General features: G+C 37.1%; 1 long non-coding RNA gene across 1 annotated transcript; it reads right to left on the minus strand.

The window, feature by feature from the left end:
* Positions 1–1,476: 1,476 nt before the first annotated feature.
* Positions 1,477–8,238, minus strand: LOC133276812 (uncharacterized). The gene is made up of 4 exons (XR_009746010.1): positions 8,107–8,238; positions 7,489–8,011; positions 6,345–6,640; positions 1,477–2,413 (listed from the first exon to the last, which is right to left on the minus strand). It is a non-coding gene; the product is annotated as an uncharacterized LOC133276812 (long non-coding RNA).
* Between the last annotated feature and the right edge of the window lie 478 nt (positions 8,239–8,716).

Genomic DNA, 8,716 nt, shown 5'->3' on the forward strand with positions numbered 1-8,716 from the left:
CAGATATGTCAAGAGAAAACTGTATATATGTGGGTTTTCTAAGAGAAAAATCATTTCAATTCTAATACAAATTTAATCCTATCAGCTGTATACTTGCTCTGTGCACTCAAGCAATGAGCAGAACAAGTTTCAAGTTCTCACACTTCTTCACTCATGTTGTACATTGTCTGTACGACATAGAGAGTTTGATATAGTGAAAGTTTACCAGAGATCCTACCAGAGTTGTCGCACAACGTATTTTGATAATTTAACAAAGTTTCTGATAATGCCATCAATAAGAATGGCACAGGAAAATGTTTGAAAACTCTAATACCTGTACCTGAGGATATCCTGTGGTAATCAGTGGTAAAGGTTTACTTTTGAAAATCCTTTTATCTGGCATATCTGTTAAATACATGCAACCACCTGCCTACCTCCAGGGGATTCATTACCCCACGACTCTTCACTCTTCCCTCCTAAGCATCATCTAGCAGGAGCTGCAGCTATATTTGGTTTCTAAAAACAATCACAGTTACTAGGTATATCTGTGAAGCTTCTTCCAGAGTGCGTAAAAGAGTCCTAACAGTTCCAGGTAAGACGGAGAAAGTCCCCATAATATGCCGTGTTTGTAAGGTGATGATAAAAATCATATCAGAAATTATTACAAAGCCCACTACACAAATTATACTGTGTTATGGACTGGCAGAGCCATTTAAAGCCTTGCTGCGAACATTTACCTCCATACCATTCTTTATCATAGCATACACTCCTCTTTGTTTACCATTATTGATAGGCAACTGTGTATGAAAAATTTGAATTCTTTCTTAAATTATTTACACTTAACATCCTCTTTAAAATGGCAGATCTCCAAAACCAACATCCCAGTTACTCATTGACTCATCATGCTGTTTTGATAGCAAGGGCAACATTGCAGCAGGTATTCTGAGTGGTGCTTTTACCCACTGGGATTTCTGTTGCACCACAGACCTTTAAGATTCTTAAAAGTACTTCAAGGACCACAGCAATCTAAAGCTTTAAAGCAAATTAGATTTAACACCTATCTCCTTCAAGCCCTTCCTTTCTAGAGCTGAATTCCTTTCATTATATTTGGTTTACAAATACTCACAGAAAAGCCTTTCTACGAATAATTTATAGGCTGAAGTTTGAAACAGTGAATGAAACGAAAGCCATAATAATGTGTTCTGGTAATTCAACCGGTTTAAAGAAAAAACAAAACAAAACAAAAAGATAAATTATTATAAAATGAACTACATTATATTGGTACTGAAGAGCACATCAGAATGGAAGTCAGAATATGATATGTAGGCAGCTGTGCACACAGATGTGTAACCCTGTTCCAAAGGCTGGAAAACATTCCAGTAAAATGATATCTCTAGGTTTCCAAACTTCAGTGAACTGAAGATTTTATGGTTTTCATCATTTCATATTAATATACAAGTCTTAAAAATACATAACGTGAATTTGAGTAATCAAGTGAAAGTAAGCATCCATTTTGCCTAGGCACTTTCAACACACCTTTTTAGACAACTTTAATCTTTAAGCACTAAAACCAGCAATGAAAAATATTATCCTAAACAGACACTTTAATATCTACAAGTACCACAGTAAAATGTACAATACAATTCAGCCACTGAGACATGACTAGACAGATATCCTCCTGGTGGAAGCTTCCATGACCAAGGGTACATTTAAAAAAAAATAAATTTCATTCAATGCAGACTGTTCAGTATAGACTTGGTATCTATCAAGAGCATTTCCCACTTGTCATTCCTTCCCTCCAAGTGAGGAGAGAAAGCAGCCTTTCTGCAAAAAGGACACAAAACCTTTCACGTTTGTGTCGCTGGCGTGTTCCAAGCTCATGCAGGAAACCACAGCCCATTTGGCAGGAATCTACCATTTTGCAGGCTGGAGTAACAATCTGTCTGTTTATTTCTGGACTTCCTGCAGTTACATGCTGATTTCCCAACAAGGTGGTTTCTGCACAGGTATAGTTCTCAGCATAATTAATGTGTTATAAGAAATGCATTGTGCCCCCTGCTTTCAAGCAGCTCTGTGGTGGCAGGGTTGCATACCACCACTTCACTGGGGCTGTCAGCATCTCTAGGAGGGCTGGGAGAAAGCCAGCACTTAAAATGGTTGGGGGACAGAGCCAGCAATCCCACTGTGATACAGATTCATCAGGAAAGGGCATGTCTGAACGGCACCCAAAATCACAAGAAAGAGAGAAGGGAGCCAGCACCATGAGAGCTGGTGCACTCACATTGTGCACAACATGGTGCATTTGCCAAACTGGGACTGGGTTATTGCATGGTTGTGCTAGAACAGAAGTTCATCCAGGCTACCTGCAAATGGGCACATGTCTAGTGACATACTGGTGTTGCTACACTGCTTCAAGTTTCTACAGTAGGTCAGCCTACAACAGATGAAAGCTGTTTGCTCTATGCTCCCATGTAAGGATCAGAAAGGTCCTCAGAATGATATCTGGAGAACTGTTTTTTCCCCGTCGTTTGCTTAAACCAATACTTAACTATAGCACACATTTTCTGTGGGATTCCTTCACTATCATTAGCGTTCAATGATGCTATGGAGCCTCTATAAACCTATCCTCTGTATTTATGAAATTCTATTTTTTTTCTAAAACAATCTGATGACAATAACTGGGGTCTAGATATAGTAAATTATACAAAGTCCCTCCAACATCCATCTCTCAGAAGTGAGCACTGAGCCTTCAGTTTCACAGCTACAGTTCTGCAATTCATACAGCTGCTTTGGGTAACAGAAAGCTTTCCTTTCCTTTTTTCTTCTCTTAGCTGTGAAACTGGTACCCGCAAAAACAGCCACATTCAGTCACTCTAGGTAGACAGCTTTGGCAAATAGAACTGTTCCACATATACAGCTTGTGTAATAACTCCTTGTGAGGTCTAAAACTGGAGGAATAATAGAACCATCTTCAAAATAAGGAAGATTGGTTTAAGTCCAACACAATCCTATGGGAATTATTTTAGCTGTAAAATCTCTGAAAGACTTGGACAGGTAAGTACTAACAAGCTTATTTCTTCACTATAATACTTGCTAAATAAAACTAATTTTTTTTAATAAACCCATTCTTTCATTATAGCAAATGACCCCTCCTTTAAAAGTTGTTCTAGATAAAGACCAGGTTTTTACAGTTTCCATTCTGCTGTCTTGTCAATGTTTGGTTCATCAACCCCTCAGTTCTTCTTATAGCCACCTCTGAAGAAATATAATGAAAGTTTCTTAATTTCATTAAGAAATTTAATATGATTGTGAAAGCTTAGGATGATTATGGTACCCTAATTTTTTTAAGACAGACACATTTTTAACTCATAAAATATATTCTTAATTAAAAGCTGGCGGAACTTATTTATATTGTTTTAATTCCAAAATATTTTCAAGTCAGTGTAGTCAGGTCTAGCTTTGAATTTGTTCTTGTGTTTAAATAATGTTCATGGTTTAAAAAATGCTCATGTTATTGAAAGGAAAGTTGAAACACTGAGAATATATGACAACACTGGCTGTTTTATGCAGTTGTAACAGCTATATCTGCCTATGAAGCCAAGTGGAGGTAGGGGGGAAGTATTTCCACTGGTTTAAATTATTTATTATTTTAACTGGTACTTAGTAGCAGTATAATGCACTCAAGTACTTTCTAAATTCTTTCTAAGCAATTTATAAAATCTTTAACAACTAAAAGTGAAATAATTATCATTTGAACCTCTGCCATATCAGAATATTATTTAGGAGGTTATTGCAATCTGTCCAAGTTGTGGAAGACATTATTTTTGTTATTCATCTGGGGTAAGAGTAGATATAATACCTCATACACATTAAGAAACTGAAAGAACCAAAATCAATGCTAGAATATTATACCATTTTCTAATTCAAGATCCAGAAGCACTCACAACTAATAAAATGAAAACTTTGATATACAATATTCCTCATACAATAACCTTCAGCTTTCAGAAACAGTTAAAATTTTCTAAAAATTTACTATATTTTTTAGGGGAAGTTAACTGGAAGATATTAAGATATTTCTGTGTGCTGAAATCAGAGTGAGATAAAAGGCAATTAAGAACTAATACATAACACTGAAAAACATCCTTTTTCATTTTTCACCTCTCACTATACTGTGCATTTTGTTCAGCTATATTTATGTACAAAAAAAAAAATCATCTATTTTTTCGTTGAAAGCTTTTTTCATTGAACACTTTATGGCATAAAATTTCCTTAGAAATTATGTCACGTTGTTAGAACTATACAATAGCAACTTTTTGTGAGAATTGTCATGGCAATGTAAGTGCTAGGCAGTTGTTGAATCATCCTTAATATTTTTATTATTTAAAATTTGAGAGAGGTTTAACTGATTCATATTCACCTAATGTCCAAAGCCATTCCTAATAGCTCAAAAATATTTTAAGATGTTTCCAACTTTAAATCAATGCAGCTTCTGAGTATAGTTATTTCTCAGAATTAATAAATGTGCCAGACTGAAAAAAAACTTAATCTCTTCTGAAATTCTAACACTATTTTACTAAAGGGAAAAAAATAAGTAATTGAAAACTTATGTTACAAAATCTATTAGTGATCAAATAAAGATCTACCTGTATTACAGTTTCTCATATACTGCGTATTTAGATCTTGTCAAATGCTCCTTTTCATTTCACCTCCAGAAACAAAGGTGCATCCCTTGAAATTACCATTTACATTATATGGAGCAACTTATGTCATATGAAGAAAAGTAAAAATTATTTACATTTTCAAATATTTTTACACAATTATCTTGACATCTTGAAAGTCCAGTACATAATAACTCAGTTCTTTTAGGTTGTGTAGTAAGAAACACAAATCGGCCCATTTTTTGAGATATTGGCAGTCATGAAAGAGTACTTCCTTCACTGTCAATTTTCTTAAGTAAGAAGTGAGCTAATATGTTGTTATTGTAAAGGCGTGAAGTTTTGGTCCTGTAATAACTCTCATTGTTTTGCATTTCAGTGGTGGCTGACTTTTCTTGCATTCGCAAAGAAATGTAAATTCTTTGTTATTTTAGAAATTATTCTTGAGTGCAAGCAATCATTTTCTGGTCTTACTGTGGCCAGTTCCCAGTCTTTCAGACATTAGCCTCATTTCAGGTTATAAGGGATTCCCAGTTTGGGATTTACAGTCCCATTTGAAACCTTCATCCAATGTCCGAAGAAACTAATTTCTCGTTCTTGCACCATTATAGCTCTGAAATTCTTCTACCATCTCCTTAGCACCTTAGACTGCCACAGTAGCACACAACACTGAAATCTCATGCAGACAGATGTTCTGCTCTATGTATAGACCTTTACACCTGGAAAAATATTTGCAGAGAGCTCTGAGAAGACCTCAACCTAAAACCTGCCAGGAGGAATTTGCTTGGAAATACATTTCAAAGCCTCATCTGGAATCTTTGCAATAAAATATATCAGCACTCGGACTCAGCCAGCACATTTAGTATGATGAATGAGGAGTTCAGAACATGTTAATTTTTTCATGACATCACCCAACCTGGGTTGCAGAATCCTGGGAAAATATCCTGTTTGCTTGAAGAAAGTATAAAACATTGAGACTCCCACCTCTGTCACTACCAGGTGAGGACTTCACCTTAGATCAAGAATTCCAAAGAACTTTTTTCTTTAGCCAAGTTCTGTGATAGATATCTTTCAAAACCAGTCTTTACTCTGAAAACTGATTTAAATTAATGCGACCCTGCTTAATGTTGATCTTCAAAGTTTCAACTGATTGATTTAGGTGTCTCTTATTTAGGTTGCATGGACTGAGAAACATGCCCTATGGGGTCAAGATGGACTTTATAGGGGACAAACGAGACACAGCACATATTCTCCTCTATGAAGCCATAGCCATACCACTATGTTTTCCTATTCTATTTTCTCAGTCTTTTGCTTAAATGTCATTCTTTGTCATGCAAATTAACTTCATGAATTTTCTGATGTGATCTCTATCTTGGTAAAAGATGAGAAAATAAAATTAACATCCCAAATACACATACTCTAGTCTTGTCATTCATCCTTCTCTGCCTTTCCTCTGAATATTGTGCATACACATACACACAAACCCCAAAGAGTACAACTTTCAGCTTTCTACCCCAGCTCAGTTCCTTCTTTCCAGGATCACTATCTCCTTCCATCTCTTGTAAACTGTCTTTTTGTCCCGCTTCTTCCTTCCAGCCGTATTCAGCTTACAGGTCTGGGCTTTCTTCTACCAACCAATAGTTTTGTTTCTGGTAGGGATTTTGCTCACTTTTTATCTCATTAAACTGTAAAAAAAGAAATGCAAGCAACTTGATACAGAAGTGATTTCAACAGAGTTCTTCTGTAGCCATATACCAGGTTGAGGTTCAAAGCCATAAAAAAATGATTGATACTGAAGGAAATTAAAGCCAAACTTGTATCTCTCAATACCTGCAAGCAACCATTCACTAATGGTCAGAGCTCCTAAAGTGTCTGAAGTTCTTCTGGTACCTTAGAAAGTGTCTGAAAAGGCTCTTAGGGCTGTGCTTTGAAGAATAGTTTTGGCTATACCTCCACTTAGTAAAAATAGGCCAGCTGTTCTCAGGGAAGCACTGGAAGCCAAGAAACTGGAACGAGAGAGAAAGCAAGCTCTGGCAGGCTGCAAGGTTAGACACCTAAATCCAAGGGGCAAGACCAAACCAGTCCTTTGTCTTCAGAAGCATCTCCCGACACAGCGCCTTTGCCCCTGTTATGACTCTTCCCTTAAGCACACATGGTGAGCTAAGAGCATCCCTGCAGGACCAATGGCTACAGGCTCATGGCTGTGTCATTGCCCTACCTTCCCTGGTGGCTCCAGCAGTGAATTTTATCTGGAATCATGTGGCTATAAAATAAAGTTTCAAGTTTATGTCTATACAAAACATTCCCTTATTGGTTTTGAAGTACCTACATAGTATTGTCCACTGTTAGAAATACAAGAATTTAATCCCAGGATTTATCCAGACAGTCCAGCCCTGACCAAAACTCTCCTTGTGGCTGCTTTCTAAGGGGTTAGAAATAGCATCAGTGATATTTATTACAGACTTCAGCTGGCACTTAGCTTGTCAGGCATTCCAATCAATATATGATGCTTTTGTTTCTCCACACCCCTATCAGAAATTATATTGTTATTGTATTTTGACTCTGCTGAACGCTTGAACACTGTGTTGCTCTGTGCTCCCTAGGGCACAGAGAATTTCAAACTTCTCACGACATCACACTGCAATGACATTTTCAGTTTACCCTTGTATTTTGAAGACTCTCTCCAGTCATCAGGATTATGATCATGGGGTACACTTTTGCTGCACAAGATTTATTTACTGGCAAGTTCTGTATAGCTGTAAGTTACCCAAACCCCCAACACTGCAGATTATCATGTATTTATAGCTCAGGGACACATTACTTATTTTATCTTTTGACTGAAAAGTTTATTTACCTGATGAGAGGGAGAGCATGAAGGATCTTAGTACTGGAACCAAGGTTTTGAGACAAGGTAAACAGTGAAGATGCTTGTAAAAGAGATAGGAGATTGGAGTAGTATTGACAGTACTAGTATTAGTATGGCTTCCGGTATTGACATAAAATAAATCAAGCAACTTCAGAAACTTTCAGTTATTTCTGACTTCAGCTTTATCCTCCGGTTTCTTTGCTCTGCCCTCAAACAGCCTTCACTACATGCCTATCTGTCCTCTCATGCTCCAGTCCTTGGGTGCAAGGATTGTTTTTTCTCTTGTATTTGGAAAGTGCCCAGGCCATTTTACACATAGCCACAACATAAATAATTTTTATCCGGCCTGCTGGAATGCCCACTCAGTGTGTTAGCTGCATGGCTGCACCTTCAGTCACCTCTTGTTCTCTCCCAAGGATTGTCCCATATCTCCTGCAGTTTACTGCCAGCAGCAGGGGAGCATCTACACAGTCAGATGTCCAGTTTCAGATATTTTTCCCCCTTGTTTTTTCTAGGAAAATTAGATAATGACAGTTTTAATGAACTCACTAAAAGGGGTGATCTACACAGAATTTACCAACAGTAAGGCTGTGTGCACTACTCAACAAGATATGTTGCAAACACAAGTATAATAAACACTGCTGGAGAGGGCTGCCTGGTGAACTCGTAGTGCACCTATGGAGTGCTGCTTTGAGAGCCAAGTGACCCCAATTTCAGAGCAGTCCCAGAATCCAGAAAACTGAGTTCGTAACAGTTATGTGTTCGTAGTCAGGGAGAAAGAGTCAGAAAAACAAATATTTTTTCTTGTTTTAACATTTGGGATTTAAAGTACAAGACCTGGCTTTATATTACTGACCAGGCTTTCTAGCTCTTCAAAGCACCAACTGCTCTGTGTTGGCATAAATGTTGCTCCATGGAGGTCAATAGGAGTTCCAGCTGACCTCCATGAAATATCTGTTAAATAAAATGCATCAAAGAATTGGATTCTTTAAGCAATCTTTTCCTCAAGTTTCCCTGCTGTAAAGGAATGGAGAATGTTACTCACTCTGTTGCATAAATCTCTTTCAGAACTTAAGCAGGAAAGCAAGAGATTAATTCAGTGACAAATTTTGGCATCACTGCAGAATACCTACACCTATAATTAAAGCAAAGTTACTTCATCTGTAGTACTGTATATATGACTAAATGCTATTCCTTGTGAACTAAAGGGTATGTA

This window comes from Pezoporus flaviventris, unplaced genomic scaffold (assembly GCF_033815535.1).
Source record: "Pezoporus flaviventris isolate CSIRO_AGI_PZ_B2104156 unplaced genomic scaffold, CSIRO_AGI_Pfla_v1 ptg000047l, whole genome shotgun sequence".
Taxonomy (NCBI): Eukaryota; Metazoa; Chordata; class Aves; order Psittaciformes; family Psittacidae; genus Pezoporus; species Pezoporus flaviventris.